At 41.0% G+C, this 21,752-nt stretch overlaps 1 protein-coding gene across 3 annotated transcripts in view; it reads left to right on the top strand.

Moving 5' to 3' along the window:
* The window catches only part of PCED1B (PC-esterase domain containing 1B), a 111,446-nt gene that overhangs the window by 65,114 nt on the left and 24,580 nt on the right, over positions 1–21,752 (top strand). Inside the window, exon 1 of one of the 3 annotated variants that reach the window (XM_072972936.1) lies at positions 12,037–12,058. The exons of the other annotated variants lie outside the window; for them this stretch is intronic. The gene's annotated coding sequence lies outside the window, so the exon portion shown is untranslated. Of the gene's footprint in view, positions 1–12,036; positions 12,059–21,752 lie in introns of those variants that run through there. 3 annotated transcript variants of the gene reach the window in all.

Genomic DNA, 21,752 nt, shown 5'->3' with positions numbered 1-21,752 from the left:
ACTATCAGACAATCCTTTGCTTTAGAGCAGGTTTGAGTACAAAAATGTGGCTGGGGTAAGCCTCAGAGGGAACTATTGCTAATTCAAAGTGCCCAGAGACAACCTGAGGGTTATTTGAAATTCAGTCCATTATCCATTATGTAGTATAATGAGTTACAAGGAGAGCATTTTTGTTGCTCCTTTAAAAAGCCCTTGATTACCTGAAGGCATGGTCGATTAGAAGGCTGGCAGAATTAGGGTGGTGTTTCTGGTCATAGGATAGTGCAGTGATCAGTCCAAAAAAAGAGGGAATTCCACACACTGCCCCTCACTGAAGTCTTGGCGGCCATCAAATGTATTAACTAGAGGTCATATATTTTTGTGGACACGTTCCCATTGATTGAGTTCTTACTATACCCCAGGTACTTTGCAGACGTTTCTCATTCAATCCTTGTAACAACACTGAGATAGATTCTGTTACCATTTTCATTTCACATATGAGAAAACAGTCAGGAATAAAATCAGTGCAGTGTTGGTTATAAAGCAGAATTTGGGATCAAGCTGACCTCAGTTTAAACCTTGGTCCATGACCTTGACATTTCCTACCCAAAGTGGGCCTCAATTTACTAATTCTGTCTATTGTAAGATTAGTTCTTCAAATACTAGAATTAAAATTTGAGATTGTAATCACCTAACAGATCTTTTTAAATAACTGTTAACAGCAAGTTGTGGACACCAAACGCCCAACCAACATGCAAAGCTTGGAAATAGTTGGCCCAAACTTGTTTTATTCACCAGGTTGTTTGGCATCCTGAGGACCTAGTTTGAATCTACTCTGTACCATGGCATTGAGCTAGAATCGAATTTCAGGAGCTAGGAATCCCTAATTGATTCGGTGACTTTCTCTTTGTTTCCTAAAAATTCCCCTCTTCCCCACCCCCGCCATCCCCCTTCATAATGTAGGTGTTTGGTATTTTACCTGCCCCCACCTAAAGAAAAATGAAGGGAAAAACTCGGGAAATGAATGTACATACTATATATACACACAGGATTTTCCTTCATATTTACCATTTCCAACATACTTGTTTCCTGGGTCCAGGTTCCCATCTAGTAGCCCTTTTTAGGGTAGGTCTTTTGGCAATAAATTCTCTCAGTTTCACTTTTTCTAAAAATGTTTTTGTTTCACCTTTATTTCTTTTTTTTAAATTTTATTTTATTGACTTACAGTCAGTTTACAATGTTGTGTCAATTTCCAGTGTAGAGCACAACTTTTCAGTTACACATGAACATGAACATACATTCACCTTTATTTCTTAAATGCTTTAATTAAGAAACAATTTGCCTTCAGTAAAATGCACAAATCTTAATGTACAGCTTGATGGAGTTTTACACATGTATACACGCATGTAAATACCATCCCAATAAAGATACAAACATTTCTGCCACCCAAAAAGTCCCCCGGTGCCCCTTTGTAAGTTAGTTTCCTTCCTTGTCCCCCAGACATTGGCAATCGCTCATCTGTTCTCAGTCGCTATATTTTGCCTTTTCCAAAATATCATGTAAACAGATTCATGTAATATGTATCCTTTGGATTCTGGCTTCTCTCACTTAGCACAATGCACTTGAGATTCATCCAAGTCATTGCCTATGTCTGCAGTTCGTTCCTTTTCATTGCTGAGTAGTGTTCCCAGGGGGGGATGTACTACAGCTTGTTTATCCACTTACCTCTAAGGAGACATGGGTTGTTTCCAGTTTCTGGCAATTTTGGATAGAGCTACTATAAAAATAGGGTGCAAATTTTTGTGTGAATGTGATTTTCATGCATCCAGGGTAAATACCTTGTAAGAGGATTACTGAGTCATAAGGTAAGTAAGTATATGTTTAATATCATAAGAAACTGCCAAATTGTTGTTCAAGCTGCGAGACCATTGTACATTTCCACAGCAGTGTTTGACTTTCAGTTCCTTTGCTTCCTCCCCAGCAGTGGGTATTGGTTTGATTTTTCTTTTAGCCATTCTAATAGCTGGTATCTCATTGTGGTTTTAATTTGTATTTCCCTAATCACTAACAATGTTGAGCATCTTTTTACATGATTACTTGCCCTCTGTATATCTTCTCTGGTGAAAGGTCTTCAAATCCTTTGTGCTTTTTCTTTTTTTAAACTGGGTTGTTTCTTTCCTTTACTGCTGAGCTTTGGAAAGTTCTTAACATGCTCTGGCTACAAGTCCTTGATTAGATACGTGCTCTGCAAATATTTTCTTTCAGTCTGTAGCAAGTCTTATTTTCTTAAGTGTCTTTCAAAGAAGAAAAGCTTATAATTGTAATAAAGTACAATTTATCATTTTCTGTTTTATGGTTTGTGCTCTTGTATCATACTAAGGAATCTCAGGAACACAAGGTCACAAAGATTTTTTTCTTATTTTTTATTCTAGAATGTTTACAGTTTTACATTGAACATTTAGGTCTTTGATACATTTTCGGTTCATTTTTATATATGGTTCAAGAAACAGTCAGGTTTCTTTTTTTTTTTTTTTGGCGTAGGAATATCCAGTGGTACTGTTCCAGCACCATTTTTCAACTCTCCGATTCTATTTGCTCCATCAACTGTCTATTAACTGTTTGTTTCATCTTTATTACATCTTTCAAAAATTGTATTTATACTTGCCTTGGCCAAGAACTGAGTTTTGAACTTTAGTAATAAAATTCTCAGATGACTTAGGAAGGCAGCAAAGGAGGGAGGGGAGGAAATACAAAGCAAAACAAACAGAAAGTCAATTGAACATCTTTGGGCTGCTGGCTCTGGCATGCCTCTTGGCCAGGACAGCACCAGCCTCACGCACGATCCAGGCTTAAGGAAAGGTCTGAGCCGGGGCCCCGTCTGGGGAAGATGTAGTTTGGTGCCTGCCTCAAGACCAGAGCCCAGGACAGCACCAGTCAGGCTGCATGAGGCTCTCCTAGGGCAGAGGGTGTCAGGGGAGAAAAGAAAGCTCTGAATGGGGGCTAGGTGCTATGAAAGAAGTCTCCCTTCTGTCAGTTATATTCAAGTTTGAGTCACTGCTTTGGGGGTAAAATACCAAGAGCCCCACATCTGAATAAGTAATGTCTTGTTCTTGCTAAGACTCGGATTAATAAATGTGAACAAAGCCAAGGTAGATCTGGCAGCCTAGTAAAAACTGGGCAGAAAGGTTTTCTCCTCCTCCCCCTCCCCCTCCTTCTATCTGGAAGGCAAGGTAAAGGAACAATTAGTCAACCACCCAAATAATTCTTTCAGCTTCAGCTACCAAAACTTGTGTGGTCAGACTTGGTGGCTGGCTACCAGCTGCGGAGCTGTGGCACGTCTGAGCTATTCCTGAGGCTGTAAAGTGGTTAGTGGCCAAAGTTTACCATTACAGGTGGGGGTCCCTTTGTTCTCCGTTGCTTTCTTGCTCTCTTTGTATTGCAGAAGGGGCAGCCCACGTGAGACGACTCTGTCTTGTGCACTGCCTTTCACATCGCTGTTGTCTCAAAGCTGAAATCACAGGCAGTGCTGGTACGATCAGATACTCATGTGTTTCTGATGTATTGGTTACGTGCATCAATATTCTTAGTACAATCAAACTCACACGTTCTCCTGTGCTCAGTGCATGGTCAACAGTGTCTTCAGTCCATCGCTTGGTCTGGTTGCTCTATACAGACCTCGCTTCAGGTTGAACTGGTACCACACCAACCAATTGGAAATTTGAAAACAGACTGGTTTAGTGAAGATGACCTACAGTCGGCCCTCCCGTATCCGTGGATGCAGAACCCATGGTTACAGAGGACCGGACTGTCCTACACCATTTTGTACAAGGAATTTAAGCATCTATGGATTTGGTATTTTTAGCCAGTCACCTGGAACCAATCCCCCTCTGATACCCACGGACAGCTCTATATAAGAAACTGAAACAACCGTGAAAGCAATTCAGTACTTGATCATTTTCAATGCTGTCTCAGGACTTTACTCATACCATACAGTACTTAGCCTAGCCGCGGCCGTTCCTGTCCCCCCAGGTGTCATGAGCCTCTTAGGGTCTAGTTCTGTCCAGTTTACCCATACGTCATCAGTACATCTCATTTATCCTCCTATGTAGAAAAGTGGCTCATTCAGAACATGTGTTCAATAAGTATTGGTGACTTTGATAAGAAATCGTTTAATTCACTGAAGACACAGAAGGTGTTCTGTCATATCTGCAGGTAGTTCAGAGCCCGAAGGGTTGACCCTGTCGGTTTCGGTGATGTCATCAGCAGGCTGGAGTTCTGTCTGATCGCAGCAATGTGGAACGTTGGGCCGCTGAAACCACAGAGAGATGAACAGGCCTACAGGCAAAGACCCATGCAAAAGTTATTTTTAATTGGGTTTTCATAAATGTAAGATGGACAGCTGGCTTGATAGTGGCCTTTCAGTGAAAAAGATCTAGCAGTTTTTGGTGGCCGTGAACTCGATACCAGCGTGACGTGGCAGGTTACAATGCTAATGCAACATAAAAGCTGAGGGTGCAGGTTAAGGAAGGAGCACGCTCACTGTGCTCTCAGCAGAGAGCCAAGCCACGTGTAGAAGGAAACGTACAGTTCCCAGTACTACATTCAAAGGGGAGAGTCGGCATTGAGAACATGTCCCGCAAAATGGAAACAGAAGAGGGTTAACTGGTTTAGGCACTTGGCTCTGAACAATTTGGGACTCACGGAATTTAATGAGAGGGGCCTTGTCATTTGCAGTGTAGCTAGGAAAATGTTTTCTTTGTGGGTTCAGATAGAGCTGTCTCTGAGAACTGATTTTTGCCCTTGGGAGACATGTGGGCGTCCTCTGGTAGAGCTCTGTAAGAAGCAGCGAGCAGGGGGAGGGTATAGCTCAGTGGTAGAGTGTGGTGTTTAGCATGCATGAGGTCCTGGGTTCAATCCCCAGTCCCTCCATTTAAAATAATACTTATCGTAAATAAACCTAATTACTTCCCAGAACTAACTCTCCCCCCCCAAAAAAAGGGGCAGTAGTCATGGGGGTTGAAGAAGCAAAGCCCACGGAATGTCCGACTCTCTGGTACTTACTTACCTGGAATCTTTAAAATACAGCCTTTAGCCAGGATTTTCTCCTGCACAGATACTGTGGATGCTCCTTCTGCCTCAGCTTAGGGCACCAAACTGCCTGGTCTCCCTCCAGATGGATTCTGCTGGCACTGGCTATTGACATGGGGAATTCTCAGAAAATGTAGATGTAGCAATAGGAGCAGCCACAATCAAGCTGCCTTGGTACACGCCTCCGCTTTGGTTCTCCCGTTGCCCTCTCGTCTCCTGCAACCCCTCTCACCCCTGTCTTGTGTGCGATGTCCTGCTGTAGCGTCTTTCCGCCCTGCTCACCCTGGTGCCCTGATTCCTGGCTCCCTCAGACTTGTGCTTCCTTTGTGCTCCCAGTTGGCTGCCCTCTGGAGTACTGCACCCACTGGTCTTGACGTACATCCAACCCTCTTCCTCTTGGCTCCTCATCTTTTCCAGCGTTTACTTTTTCAGACCTTTAGCCAATTGGAATGAACGTGACAATTTTATGAGGGGATAGAAAAATAACTGACATGTACTTTTGCACACTAGGATTTAATTTTTTGTTTCTTAAGTGTCTTCCTTTGTCTTACCTCACAGCATAAAGGTTAAATGTATAACCTGTGGAATCAGATATATGTGGGTCCAAATCCTGGGCCTACCATTAGCGGTGGGCAAGTCACTTACTATCACTCAGCTCTAGTTTCTTTATCTGTAAAATGGGAATTAAAACTATCTACTGCATAGATTAAATGAGATGATGTAAGTGTGAGTCTCACAAGGTATCTGGTACATAGTAAGCCTCCAAAATGAGGCTTCTTATTGCTGCTTATAACTCATAACTATATACCATATAGTTTTATATATCTAGACACAGTAACACTTAGAATTATTTTTAAATACCTCTTTAACATTCCTTCTCAAATTTCACCCATTCTCTACTGTTGATGGTTAGTAGAGAAGAGTGAATCACAAATTGTGGAAAAATTAAATTGCTAGTTGAATAGAATATTTACGGTTAACATATATATGGTAATAGCTTTAGCTTAGGAATCTGATCTTAGACATTAAATTTGTTCTTTCTTCCTTTTCTTTTTTTTTTTTTTTACATTATCCTAGAAGCAAAGTGGGCCAAATGCCTATAATATCTGGGCAATAAAACCAAGTTCAATGAAAAACTATTTATCCATTCTTGGGCTTTCATATAATTTGAGTTAGTAAATCAATATTAATTTGCACAGTATCCGCATATCCATGAGTTAAATTAGTTCAAGGCTTTTTTTCCAAAGGAGCCAAACCTCATAATTAATCTTATTTGGTCATTATCTAGAATATTATACTGGTTTTTAAATGTCAGGTCATAAATGTTTCTAATGTATAGAAATTCCATTTGGGAATTTGGAAACCTGTCTGTTCCTTTTAATATTGATGAGTTCTGGCCAGGGGCTCTTTAAATAATATTATTGCCCAGTACTTTTCCTTCTTAAAAAGTGTCTGGATTTCGGATCAGCTAAAATCAGGAAAACATGAGGAAGAGAAGTCATGGCTGTCCCCAGTGAGGACAGCAAGAAGATGGAATTGAAGCTGCGTGAAGAAGCGAAGGAGAGAAAACAAGTTAAAAGACCGTCCCTTTGGCGCAGAGGCTCCGAGGAGCCCGAGCAGATTGAGCAGCTGTCGACAAAAAATTAATTAGTCGACCTAAGAAAGAAATGGAAATTTTTATTCGAGCCAAATTATAACCTGGGAAGAGCATCTCAGAAAGCCCGAGAACTGTTCCAGGCACAGTTGTAAAGTCCTTCGAGACAGAGGGCTGTACATTGGACGACGTGTTATTGACAGTTTACACAGTCCAGATCTGACGGTCATCGTGGCCCCTTTCAAGGTCAAGAAGGAATGTTATCTTCCAAGGAGCTGTCTTGTTGACGCTCTTCATGGCTGAGCAGGTATTTCTGCTGATGGGGGAGGTTTGGTCTGTGCACAATGCGGATACACAGTCCGCGATAGAAGGGACAGAGCAGGTGAAAGGGCAGAGAAAGTGTTTATGTTTAAATCTGCCTTGCCTTGCCATAAAACATGCATTTTGTGTCACACGGGTAGACTGCCTGTGCTTCATTGCTCTGGAGGACTGGAAAGGGCTGCTGCCACTTACAAGGCGCCCCGCAAACACAAATTCTAGTCTGGGCTTGGGTGAAGAACTCCCTGTCCCTAAGAAACATCCCCACAAAGGCCCTTTGTATTCAACAAAGGGATGACTCACCACCAGGCACTGGAAGGGCTGGTGGGCGGCACTCAGCTGAATGGTGCCCTGAAGGAAACGTGTGGAGAGAGACCAAGGTGATTAGGTTTTGTTTCACCACTTCAGAAAGGAGAGAAAAAGGATTCCTTCTGTAAGAAAGCGGTTAACCAACTGCTGATGGGCACGTTCACCCCATCCCCCCGCTGTACCCCGACCACACTCACACGGAACCTCTCTGTACCAGTGATGCCGGCGGAGCTTCTGCTTGCGGCTGAGTTTGGTCCGAGAGGGAGCGCGGGAGGAGAGGGGCCGGGTGAAGACTGCGGCCTCTGTGTCCAGCTGATGCGACGGCCCAGCCTGGCGGTTGGTGGAGGGGGGCGGTGCTTGGCCAAAGGGGGTGGCAACTAGAAACTTAAGGAATGTTTCCCAAATAATTCTGGCCAAGGAACGAGAGCCAGATATGGACACAATTATTCGTAAGACTCTAAGTGAGGGAAGGGGCCAGAACCTGGAACACTAGAAAGGACTCCAGATGTAAACAGATCTGCTTAAAGACCCAGTGACCCGGAGTCGCAGGGAATTAGAGAAAGGGCCTTTCTCCTCAACTCTGCGCAAAATCAGCACCACACCCACCCCCTTGGCATGAACACTGGCATTCTTACCTCAGACCATGGCACTTGGAATTGGTTGGCAAATCAAATGGCAGGCGGGCAAAGACAAGGAGAACATGGTGGACACCACGTATCTGAGAGACGTATCTGCAGGCACATGTGAAGCACGTCTCTGGGGAGTCCCCAAAATAAATAGGGCCGATTTGAGGGAGAGGATGCTCAGGTACTATCCGAGAAGATGGAGGGCTGCTACAGGAAATCCCATGGGCTGGTGAGGCCAGATAAGATCAGGTTGACTTTCAGATCATGGAATGCCAACAGTTGGATATCCCAGATAGCTGTGCCACCATCTCAGAAAATAAAGGAGAAACAGAAAAGGCGGACAACACTGTAAATGTATTCATGAAGTTAATGTAAGAAGGACCTTCTTCATGCTGGATGACATAAAAATGCTTTACCATCGTGTCTAGAAGCCCCGGAGGCAACTGCCTATCATTTTTCATGTTCAAAAGTAAAGAAGGATTAATGATACAAAGTTGTATCCAGATGATATAAATTACAAATGGAAGTGTTGCCGTAATTTGCCTTATGAAGAGCCCAGTCACCTCCCACGAGGTTGCAACCACACTTTAGATCCTAACACCTGATTCCCATCTTCCCTTCTCTGCTTCTCATCTGCGTCTCTGAAAGGCTCAGACAGGACCTTTGGTGCCAAGATTAGCTAGACCCAATTAAGTACAAGAAAATTAATGTGGAGTGCAAACTGAGGTGGCCTCTTCTCAAAGATGAAAGAAGGGACCGACAGAGCTCATCAGAACATCTGGGGATGCTTCGCTGAAGGACTGGTTTTCATAAAGTTTTATTACCAAACGCAAGGTCTGCACCTTTCTTCTTAAACTTGAAGCCTCAATTAATTGGAATGGTGGACCATTCTGATGAAATAACATTTCCAGTTTACTCAGTCATTTCTTTTAAAAAGTCAGCACTTTGTCAGTTTCTTTCTCAATACCTACAAGTCAGCTGTTTTGCTTGAAGAGGTACAGTTCCATTCTAACGTTACTGATATTATGGTTAATTATTTCAGACCTTACAACGCCTCCGCTTCATAATTCTGAACTATCACTTCCCATTTTTCCAGGACCAAACATACTGTTTCCATTCTTTCATCAATCCATTTGATGAATATCAACTGAATGTCTACTATGTGCCAAGTACTCTTCTAATGGGGGGATGAAGGCAGAACAGAGAACAAAACAGACAAAAATCTCATCTTCTATGGAAATTAAATTTTAGTACAATGTTATATGCACAAGGAGTAAGAGATTGGGCTGACTTAATTTATACATGAACATACCCTAGCAGTTGATTTTTGATTAATCACTGAGGTCAGCTAGCTTGACGTTATTTCATGTTTTCTCATAAAGTTTCTATTTCTAATCTATTTAAATCATGGTTTCAGGGAGCTAGGTTCTGGCTAGTGAAAATATTTTCCACTGCTTTTCTCTTGATTGAGTACCATGAGATAGAAAAACCATGTATAGGAGAAAGAATGCTGGATATCTAAGTTCTTTTAAATCTAGAACTTTTTTTTTAACCTCCTCGGTCTAATTTATCCCCTCTACTGGGAAAAAAAGAAAAAAAAAAAAGTAAAACAACTCAACTTTTTGTCAGTGCTAAGGAGAAAACAGACCATCATTACCAACCATTACAGCCCTTCAGGGATCTTAGTCCTGCCACAAGAAACATCCTGTAATTTCCCCCCTTCAAAACCAGAACGGAATCCAAAAAGCTCCGTGCAGAAGTAGGTGCTAATAATAGTCCACTCCCACTGGCAACGGAAAGGCTGAAGTCTTCACAGACCTTTTCAAAAAACAATCTGATGTAATTTCGAAGTCGCAAATGGTTCTGCTTCTCTAAGCAGGTGTTTTTTCAGAGGACTGAGCTCAGTTAGAAATCCTAAAACTGAAGAGAGCCAGTGAAACTTGAAGATAGTTCAGAAAAGAGCAGCTGAAATGGCTGAAATCTTGGGAGATCCTCTGGTTGGAGGCGCTGTTAGAGGAATCGCATTGATTTCTTTGACTTAGTTGAGTAAGAAAGAGAGAGGATTTGAAAAATTCAAGGGTGCCTGGCAGTGAGTCACTATAAGTAATAGACCCGTAGTGCTGGGAAAGCTGAAGTTATGGTAATACTATGTTGAGTGCTTTATGCACTTTTTTAAGGAAGTAGATATTATTGCTGTTATTCCCATTGCACGGTTGAGGAAAACTGAGGTTGAAGTAACTTGCACAAGGCCACACAGCTGGTGAGGAAAGACCTGGAACTTGAACCCAAGCAAATGCAGATCCCCAGCTCTTAATCAGTTCACCACACTGACTACAGATCAGAAACATCCAGTTGTCTGAAAGGATGCGACAAAGTGAGGACATGTAAACGAACAAACATTTTGATACTCATCAGTCCAGAGACTGGAAATGGAAATGGAATGTATTATTGGGATGGATAGGGTTCGAGTCTACCTGAAAGCTAAAAGCCAAGTTAAAATGGCTTTGGGGTCTCTTTCTTCCTGCTAATGATTTAAAAAATGGTTTTTACTTATTATACTATTTGGAAATCAGATGACATAAAGAAAATTAACATTTTGATTAAATAATATATCTGTTGGTGGGAATGTAAGTTGGTGCTGCCACTATGGAAAATATTATCGAAAGTCCTCAAAAAATTAAAATTAGAACTACCATATAGTCCAGCATTTTTACTTCTGCATGTTTACCCAAAGAAAACAAAACACTAATTCAAAAAGAATATGCACCCTTATGTTCATTGCAACCCTGTTTACAATAGCCAAGATCTAGAAGCCACCTAAGTGTCCATGAATAAAGAAGATGTAATACACATACATACACACACACACACACAGAATGAAATATTACTCAGCCATAAAAAGAATTGAAATGTTGCCATTTACCACAACATGAATGAATTTAGAGGGTATTATGCTAAATGAAATACCTCAGACAGAGAAAGACAAACACCATATGATCTCACTTGTATGTGAAATCTAAAAAAACAAAACAAAACAAAACAAAAACAGGCACACACACAAAAACAGAACAAATGGTGGTTGCCAGAGCAGGCAGGGTAGGAGGCTAGGCTAAATAGGTGAAGGGAATTAAGAGGTACAAACTTCTGGTTATAAAATAAATCAATCATGGGATATATAATTTATTTAGCATAGGGAATATTGTCAGTGGTGCTGCAGTAGCTTTTTATGGGGACAAGTGTTTACTAGACTTATTGTGGTGATCATCTCATAATGTATTTCAATGTCGAATCCCTATGTCGTACACCTGAAAGTAACATATTGTACATTAACTATATTTCAATAAGGAAGATGGAAGGAAGGAGGGGAGGAAAACTTAGGCAAAGGATCAGGTAGATGGTTCCAGGTAAGAAGTGAGAAAAGCAAGGGTATCTGAGAGGTAGTGTTCACAGGGAGAGACCATGGGAGCTCATGGAAAACCAAGAGAGGGATGGAAATTTTAGAGAAAACCAAGTGTCAGGACACTGGAAATCCCAGGGAGAGAAGGCAGGGGAAATGATCTGGTACTGATGAAAATCCCCTACCCCTGCTCCGAGGGAGTTATTAACCCAGTTTCAAAAAGGGACAATAAAGGAGAAGAGAAACCAGGATGTTGTTTTAACTGTAGGCAGCATTGTGTAATGAGATGTGTCTTTCATCTTCACTCAGTGACCGGTAAACAGTTCAACCCAGCACTAAACAGTAAACATATCCATGTTTTAAAATCTATTTTTTCACAGCTAAGACAGACACTAAACACTCAGGAGTTCAGGAGCAGAGTCTACTGGGGAGTAGCTGTCTGAGCATTCCATCTCCCAGGCAACTCTCAACTCTGCACGTTCTGGAATTTCTCTTAAATGTTAAATTGGCTTCATTGAAGGCATATCTGGGAACTATAAACTCATTGTACGAGGCCAAGTCTTGTAAAGACTGGCTTTACGGGTTACGCTTCCATTGGCATCTTTGTATATGTGTCCCCCTGGCCCCGCCTGCCACCTCTCTGCCTGGACCTATGCTTTATCCCACCCTCTCCAAGAACAGAATTTTTACTGGTCAGTTGGATCTACCTGCGTCCTCCTGACCATCCCAAGCTCTCTGACCCACAGTGTGAGTTTGCTCTGCCTGGGAGCACCTCCTCGTCCTTTGTGTCCCCTCAGTTACCCAGACATACATCTGTTACCCCAAAAGGGGAAGGGAAAAGGCCCCAGATCTTGTCTGCCTGAAAGATAAAAATTCTAATGGGCGACAGAAAACTTGTGTAGCAAAAGATTTTAAAGGTTCTATTAGCAAAGGGAAAGCGCACCTCTAAGAGTGGGAGGCAGGCTGATCCAAGGGCAGACAGCCGTGGTCTTCGTTTGCCCCTTCTCTCATACCCTCGCTTAGAGGTGGGCTCGACTGATGGACGGCTCTTGCCCCTGGAGTCCTTAGTCATGCTTGTCCCATTTTGTGCATGTCCTTACCCACGGTGCACACAGATAAACCCATGGAGGGGGGTTGCCTAAACCGCAATGCTGATTACATTACAATGAGCATCGGGTCATGTGCAGTTAGGTCCTATTGCTACCATGCAGCTTCGGCTGTCAGGTGCTGACGGGCTTCTTGCTGGCACTCATTCAGAGGAAGTGAAGCCCCTTTGTGCTGAAGCGGGTATACCGCCCCTCTTCCGGACCATCCTTCCTCTCCTCCACTTACCTGTCCAGTGTCCGCATTTATCTAATTACCTAACCCATCTGTCATAGCACCACAGCATTTTGTGGCATTTATTAAATTAAATGTGTCTCCCCTTACTAAATAAGGTCTTTAGAAGCAGTAGCCATGCCTTAGTGATCTTTGTGTTCCCAGCATCTAACAAAGTTGGGGTTGGGGGAGGTCTTTTAAATGTTAGATGAATAAATACATTTTTAAAGGCTAATTCCAAGGGAAACAGATCATGTTATAAACTCCTTGGCTAGAACTCATAGGAATCAGTGACGTTCCATGCAAAAACCTTATAGGGATAAGAATCCAGACTGTTCACCACAGGTCTTCCTGGTCTGTGGAACAGTGTGTCACAATATCATCAAGATGTGGTGGGGAGCCTCCACTTACCCTGGGACCTCGCTCTGCTGTTCTCTCTCATGTCTTCTGCCTTCTATTTTGATCATTTTTCTCTTCTCTTCCACTTTATTGCTCACATCATTGGTTTCCTAGCTGAATCTGGAAGTGACCTTAAAAAGCTACCTAGCCAGAAGAGCAGAGTACCATTTGATATCATTTGATACTCATTTGGAATTTCTATGGTTTTTCTCACAGGAAAACAATGAGAAGACTTATCCATGCGGTATTGTGTTATTTAGGAAACACTTTCATATGCGTTAGCCCTCCACACGCATTTGGTGCTATTTCTCATCTGGTCTTTGCCCCAGAGCAGAGGTTCCCAGCCTTGGTTGCAGGTCAGCCCACCTGGGGGCTTTCATAAGCTGTGGCTACCTGGGCTCCTTGCCCCGCGGAAGGGGCAGGATCTCTGAGGGTGGGGCCTGGGTGCAGGCTTGTTTGTTTGTTTAGTACTAGATGATTCTAAGGAGAGCTACGGCCTGCCTTTCTCTCTGCCAATCTCCACCATTTTTAGAGCTGACTCGGAACCGTGCAGGTGCTGTACAGAACCCCTAGCACAGCTCTGGCCGAGGACATGGCTCGTTTCTCTCCACACGCCTTCATTAGCCCCTGCCCAGTGGGACACCAGTTTCCTTTGCCTCCTCTGTGGAAATATATACAATCTACCCCATGTCACCATGGAATAACTATACGTTGTTCTGGAATTATTATTTTCTCATTGCATCTAGATCCTGTTTACTGAAACAAAACAGCAGCCGTCTCAAAGGTGGAGACTGTCTTTTCTCTTCTTTGCCTCTTTTCACCCACTGTGCCAGCAAAGAGCTTCTAAACCACAATAGACAGTAAATGGATGTTGATTACAAGTAGAACCTATTCTTTTTACTTTCATTTTCCTTTGATATGTAAATCAAATGGACTGCAGAGAACAAGGTGCTTAGAGGGCTGAAATAAGATAAATACGTAGCCTGGGGAAAAAAAAATACAAAACAAAGCACAAAACCAAAGATGTCCAGTAAGACAAAGTGAATTTCTGGGTACTGCAGACTGATTTACCTGTCAAAGTGGGTAATCCTTTTACACATGAGCTCATTCAAAAGATTAAATGAATTCATTTCCTTTGGGAAACGTCGCTGAAGTCCCTGTGTTGCACAGAAGGCTCCAACCCCCTCTTTAAAAATCTCCAGTAGAAAAAGTAGGATGGGTGAGTCCAGGGCTCTGCTTTCATTTTGAGCATAAAATTATAGCCTGGATCCCTAGTAAAGGCTCTGCTACTAACTAGCTGTGACCTTGCTATGTCATTGAGTCCCTCAGAGCCCATGACCCCCAGAGTTCCCCACAGTAATAAATGTTAATAAAATAACTAACATCGCTGGAGTGCTTGCTGTGTTCCGGGCACCGTGCTGAGCATTCTTCATGGATTATTTCACTTAACCCTCACCATCACTCCCTGAGTTGGTGGCTGTCATTATCCCCAACTGAGGAAACGGACGCTCATGGAAATTAACGTGGCCACGGTCTGACTGTGGGCTCCTCGAACACTTTTCGCACACTGACACTTCAGCGCTTTCCACTTGTCTCGCTGTAGTGCGTTGGTTATTTTTGCATGCCTCTCCCAGCACACTGGACTTTGAATCCAGAGTTTGGCAATTACTAGACACTCAATATAAGTGTCACATTAGTATATAAACTCTCATTTAGTTCTCACAACAACTTTATAAGTAGAATTATTCTTGTTTTTATAGGTAAAGGCTGAGAGAGGTTAAGTACTTGGCTCAGGTTCACACAGAAAGTATAAAGTGGAGTCTTTCTTTTTAAATTGAAGTATAGTAGATTTACAATGTTGTGCTAGCTTCTGGTGTACAGCGTAGTGATTCAGTTATACATATATATGTATTCTTTTTCATATTCTTTTTGTTATAGGTTATTGCAAGATATTGAATATAGTTCCCTGTGCTATAGAGTAGGACTTTGTTGTTTATCTATTTCATATATAGTAGCTTGCATCTGCTAATCTCAAATTCCCAATTTATCCCTCCCTTCTCCTTTCCCCTTTAGTAACCATAAGTTTGTTTTCTATGTCTGTGAGTCTGTTTCTATTTTGTAAATAAGTTTATTTCTGTCATTTTTTAAGATTCCACATGTAAGTGATCTATGATATTTGTCTTTCTCTGGTTGACTTACTTCACTACGTATGATAATCTCCAGGTCCAACCATGTTGCTGCAAATGGCATTATTTTATTCTTTTTATGGCTGAGTAGTATTCCACTGTGTATATATACCATAACTTCTTTATCCAGTCATCTGTCAATGGAAATTTAGGTTGCTTCCACGTTTTAGCTATTGAACATAGTACTACTGTGAACATTTGGATACATGTATCTTTGGGACTTAGAGTTTTCTCCATATATATGCCAGGAGTGGACTTGCTGGATCATATGATAAGTCTATTTTTAGCTTTTTAAGGAATCTCCAGACTGTTTTCCATAATGGCTGCATCAAACTACATTCCCACCAGCAGTATAGAAGGGTTCCCTTTTCTCCACACCTTCTCCAGCATTTATTGTTTATAGACTTTTTAATGATGGCCATTCTGACTGGTGTGAGGTGATACCTAATTGTAGTTTTAATCTGCATTTCTCTGATAGTCAGTGATATTGAGCATCTTTTCATGTGCTTATTGACCATTTGTATGTCCTCATTGGAGAAATGTCTGTTTAGGTCTTCTGCCTATTTTTGATTGGATTATTTGTTTAAAATGGAGTCAGGTTTTGACTCCAGGCATCAGACTGTCCCTACTCTGTGTTAACATCATTGTCCACTCAGTTGTCCAAGCCACTCCTGAAACCAGTGTTAAATTAACTCAGCAAGGGGGCCATTAAGACCTCCTGGTGGTACTAAGGCCTCGGCAGCTTACCAGGCAAACCAAAGTCGAATCCTCACAATTACAAACTCCAAACCTATGGATCACCAGTCACAAGCAGCCAGCTAGGCTCTGAGCTATAGCCGACCCGTCATTCCCTGCTTTGCTTCCATCTTTTCTCTGTAAAAGTCTCCCCGGGAGCTCCCGTTGCTGGATGGCTTCTAACCATGTCTGGTCTGACACTGCTCCATACCAACTGATTTTTGCTCAGAGAAACTAAAAAAAAATTTTAATATGCCTTAGTTTATCTTCTAACACCAAGGAATCATTCTGCACAATATTTCCCTGCTCACGATTCTCCCCTCCCTACTCCACTCCAGTCATTGTTCCGTCCATGACCTTGTCTCTGACGTCCCCTCCATCACCACCACCTTCACTTGCCTGTATTACTACGATGATTAGTGTAGAAGATTTAAAATTCTGGCTGACCTCCAAAAGAAAAAGATTAAAAATTATGGATGACTTTTATAAATTAAAAGCATTTCTTATGATCTCTCTCAAAGTATGTCCCTCAAAGACATACTTCCACATGCTCAGCCCTAGGTAGCTTAAATCATGGTTCACTGGGAAGTTAGAATTGTATTTTCACCCTGCAACATAAATTTCGGTATGAGGATTCACACATTTCTCTAGTCCCATAAATCATATGAGGCAACCAGATAGTCTCCAAGATTCTAACCTTGTTTGCTGATTGCATTCACCAGTTTGTTTCAAAGTCTACCATTTGCGCCCCAGTTGTGATAACTGCCTGTGTTTTCTTGAGTTGTTTTTTGTTTTTGTTTTTTTTTCTTCTAAATGGAGGTATTGGGGATTGAACCCAGGACCTCGTACATTCTAAGCATGCGCTCTACCACTGAGTGATACCCTCCCCCTGAGTTGTTGTTCTTAACCCATTTCATTGCTCAGGCCCTCCGGGGCGGGGGGTGGGGGGCCTTGCTCCTGTCCTCACTAAGCTGCATTCCTGGTTTCCTGCCAGCCTGCATTGACATTGAATGTCACATGCTCTTGATGTGCCACTACTATACTCTGCCACCTGTAGGGACACTTGATCATGTTGTGTGAAGAGCCCCCCGCAGTAGTGGCTGCTTGCCCTTTGCTGCCAGCATCATTCAGAAAACGTCCTCTCACGCCCCTGAAACAGATCCGTCTCGGGGGTGGGGCTCTCTACAAGCAGTGGGACCAGTGTAGACCCATCAGTGTCCCTTTGAAGTCCACTCATGGCAAACACAAAAGACACTTCTTCAGAGCAAAGGAAGTCGGTCATTTCTGGCAGTCTGCTCAGACTGTTTTGACAGTGAAGCTTCTCTGAATATGAAGGTCTCCTGCTCTTCTGGGAACCGTGGAACAAAGTACTCTAGTTAATATTGTCAGATGACCTGCCAAGAAAAAGGTCACACTAGTAGGAGTTCCATGTGCTATTTAAAGAACAGACATTCCTTAGATGGAAAAGCAGCAATATATGGGCTGGGTTTTAATGAGGCAGGGAAAGGTACCGTGCGGCAAAATTTGATAGAAATGAAATTGTTCTCCTCAAAAATAACACTGTCTGTTTGATAATTCCATTCAAAGTGGTTTCTAGTCGGGGGGTGGTTCAGTGGTAGGGCACTTGTTTAGCATGCACGAGGTCCTGGGTTCAATCCCCAGTACCTCCATTAAAATAAATAAATAAAACCTAATTACCTATCCCCATTAAAAAATAATTTATAAAAAATAAAAATAAAACAATAAAACACTAAGAAGATATAATAGACAAACAAACAAAAACAAAGCATAAATACAGGACAGAAATAGACTCATGGACAGAGAATACAGACTTGTGGTTACCAGGGTGGGAAGGGATAGACTGGGATTTCAAAATTGTAGAATAGATAAACAAGATTACACTGTATAGCACAGGGAAATATATACAAAATGTTATGATAAATCACAGAGAAAAAAATGTGACAATGAGTGTGTATATGTCCATGAATGACTGAAAAATTGTGCTGAACACTGGAATTTGACACAACATTGTAAAATGATTATAAATCAATAAAAAATGTTAAAAAAAAAAGAAAAAAAAAGATATAATAGGAGAAAATCTAGGTGATCTTGGGTTTGGCAATGAGTTTTTAGATTCAACACCAAAAGCGCAATCCTTGAAAGAAAAATTGACAAGTGGGGACTTCATAAAACTAAAAACGTCTGCCTTCTGAAAGACACTGTTAAATGAGTGAAAAGACAAGCCATAGACTAGGAGAAAATATTTTCAAAACACATATCTGATTAAGAATTTATATCCAAAATGTACAAAGAATTCTCACAACTCAACAATAAGAAAATAAACAACCTTATTTAAAAATGGGTAAAAGATCTAAACAGACATCTTAAAGAAGATATAGATGGCAAACAAGTGTATGAAAAGATGCTCAACATCATATGTCATTAAGGAATGACAAACTAAAACAAAAATGAGACACCTATTGGCCAAAATCCAAAACGCTGACAACACCAAATGCTGGAGAGGACGTGGAGCTGCAGGAACTCTTGTTCATTGCTGGTGGGAATGCAAAATGGGATAGCCACTTCAGAAGACAGTTTGGCAGTTTCTTACAAAGTTAAACTTACTCTAAGCATACAATCCATTAATTTTACTCCTTGGCATTTACCCAAATGAGTTGAAAATTATGGTGACAGACAAATCTGCATTTTAATGTTTATAACAGCTCTATCATAATTTCCAGAACTCAGAAGCAACCAAGATGTCCTTTAGTAGGTGAATGGATAAAGAAACTGTGGCACACTTATAAAATGGAATGGCATTCAGTGATAAAATGAAATGAAATGTCCAACCATGAAAAGACATAGATGAAACTTAAATGCATATTGTTAAGTGGAAGAAGCCAACTAGAAAAGGCTACATGCTGCATGACTGCAACTATATGGCCTTCTGGAAAAAGCAAATTAGAGAGACAATAAAAAAGATTAGTGATGGGGTTGGGGGATGAGTAGGTCCAGCACAGAGAAATTTTAGGACAATGAAACTATTCTGTATGATACTATAATGGTGGGTACATGATATGGTGATACATGATAATAATGACACCACGATATGATGGATACAAATAAACATTTGTCCAAACCCACAGAAGGTACAACACTGAGTGAACCCTAATGGAAACTAAGGACTTTAGGTTAAAATAATATACCAATGTTGGTTCCTCAATATTGGTTCCTGTAGCAAATGTACCACACTAATGCAAAATGTAATAATAGGGGGGTCTTTGGGGGTGGAAGGAGTATGAGTAGGAACTCTGAACATAATAGTCTATTAACAGATATTTCATATATCATTATATATAAAGATATAGCATGCTTCACCTATGACATTTCAAAATTATTTTTATATTTCAGTATCCACTGTTGGATTGGATGAAATCTATTCTCCACTCAAGATTAGCGTTATCTTTTTAAAAATTACATCTGTATTTGCACATATGTATTTATACATGTAGTGTTTCCGTGTGTGTGTATCTTTTTTAAAGCCTCTATTTGCTTCTCAGTGTCCTCTACAAAAAAAAAAAATCCATATTCACTCCTATCCTTGTAGAACCTAAAGCAGAGAAGATTCCCAGTAAACATTTGCTCAGTCAGTGTTGAATAGGTTGGATGCTGAGTGTAGGTGACTAACGATGAATGCACTGGAATGTGCTGTCGCCGAGTTCACACATGCTTCTCCGTCTATGTACAGTGTTGCAGTGACAGGCATTGCCAGATGTCTTGCTGAGGTCAGGGGACAGTGTGCCTATAGCTTTCCCCGGCTCTGTCTAGACCAGTAACTCGGCTCAGCTAGTTGGAGAGAAGGTGGAAAAAATAATGAGGACAGTTAAACAGTGAAGGGCCCAGGAGATGTGGATTAAAAGGCACAGTTGTTCATTTAATTCCTATTTCCCCAGTGTTCTTCAGCAACAGAGCAGAGATTTGTTTGAAGCTATTTGGTAGGCTCTTTTTTTTTTTTTTCTACTTTTTTAAAAATTGAAATCTAGTTGATTTATAATGTTGTGTTAGTTTCTAGTGTACAGCATAGTGATTCAGTTACACATATATATTCTTTTTCATATTCTTTTCCATTATAGGTTACTACAAGTCATTGAATATAGTTTCCTGTGCTATACAGTAGGACCTGGTTTTTTTTTCTTAATCTATTCTGTACATAGCAGTTTGTATTTTTGGAGGGCTCTTTAAAGTCCTAGGGAATATGGTTATTAATACTGCAGTATATAATGTTTTATTTTAGTATCATTTATTATATAAATAAAATATACCAACAATATTTTATTACTATTATTATTCCTTAACAAAGAAAATAGATATTTTTAAGTTCATCTTTGAGTCAGCCAAAGCATCTACCTGAAAACAGGCCACTGAGCTCTGCCTAATCGTAAAGACATATTAAGTTCCATTCAGGTCAACTATAATATCGGCATACTGGTGTTACGAATCTCCAATGATCTATATTCATTTTAAGCACCACAAATCAAATAAGAACAACACCTAGAAGATTCTTATGAGGCAGTCAGGCTGGGAAAATTCGACTTCAGTGAACTCCGAAGACAAAGAAATGAAAATGTGCTAAGAATATTGTACTTCACAGAAGGGTTAAGATTTGCCATGACAGGGAGTTGCTGTCCCATAGCACTGTCTCACCTTCCATTCTTGGATTGGTAAGACTGAGAAATTGTGCCAAAATTGGCCTATCAAGAAATTATGCTGCGTGGCAGAAGCACATGAGTGTTCAGGCTCTGCCAGACTCGACGTTGTCTGGGAAACTGTTACTGGTTTCTGCTACAGCTAGAAGGGAAAGTGTCTGTTCCCGAGGCAAGAATGCTTTCAGAATTCTCTGCCTCTGGCCCTTCTGTAGCTTCTGCAGTCCTCACAGATTCCCTGCCTTCCACCCTCTGCTCCCATTTGATCTCTTTGTATGTGGTCCCCCATTCCCAGGTGTTTGCTCAAATTTGACTCCCTCACTACCTAGACAGAAGTAAAAAACCAACAACTGCAAAGCTGTTTGGTTTTACCCACATGTTGCCTTTCTTTCTTTCTTTAAACCAATGTTTAAAAATCAGAATCTACCTCATAAAAAGCTTTAAAGCTTTTCTTTTTCAAAAATTGGATACTGGAGCCGTATTTGCTCCTGAAGCAATCTGCTAGAGCAGAGAGGCTCCTGCCCACTTAGATGATACAGGTGTTCTCCAGTTTGCCACAATCCCCACCCTTTCCTAATATCTCTGACTGTGAGGCTGAGGATTATATTTTCATTTACCACTATAAAATTTCACTTCTGTGTTTTTCCTTATGATAGAGAAGTATTCTCTATTCCCATGCATTTATCAGAAGTGGCAAAAGAAGGGATATAAAAGGTTTAAGAATTTCAAAAAAAAAAAAAAAAAAGTCATCCTTCAGTATCCACAGGAATTGGTTCCAGGACTCCTAGAAGATACCAAAGTCCATGGATGGTCAATTCCCTTGTATCAAATGATGTAAATATTTGCATATAACCTATGCACATCCTCTTGTATACTTTGAGTCATCTTTAGATTATATATAATATTTAATACAATGTAAATACTATGTAGATAGTTGGCAGCATGCAGCCAATTCAAGTTTTACTTTTTAGAAATTTTTGGAACTTTTTGGAATTTTTTTTTGTTGGGGGGAGGATATTTTCAATTGCCAGTTGGTTAATTCTGTGGATGTGGGCAGAACCCACAAAAACAGAAGGTTGTACAGTTCTTGGAGGAAACAAA

This window comes from Vicugna pacos, chromosome 12, assembly GCF_048564905.1.
Source record: "Vicugna pacos chromosome 12, VicPac4, whole genome shotgun sequence".
In the NCBI taxonomy this organism is placed as follows: Eukaryota; Metazoa; Chordata; class Mammalia; order Artiodactyla; family Camelidae; genus Vicugna; species Vicugna pacos.
Note: the sequence above shows the minus strand (reverse complement) of the source record. Positions and strands in the feature narration are given on the sequence as shown.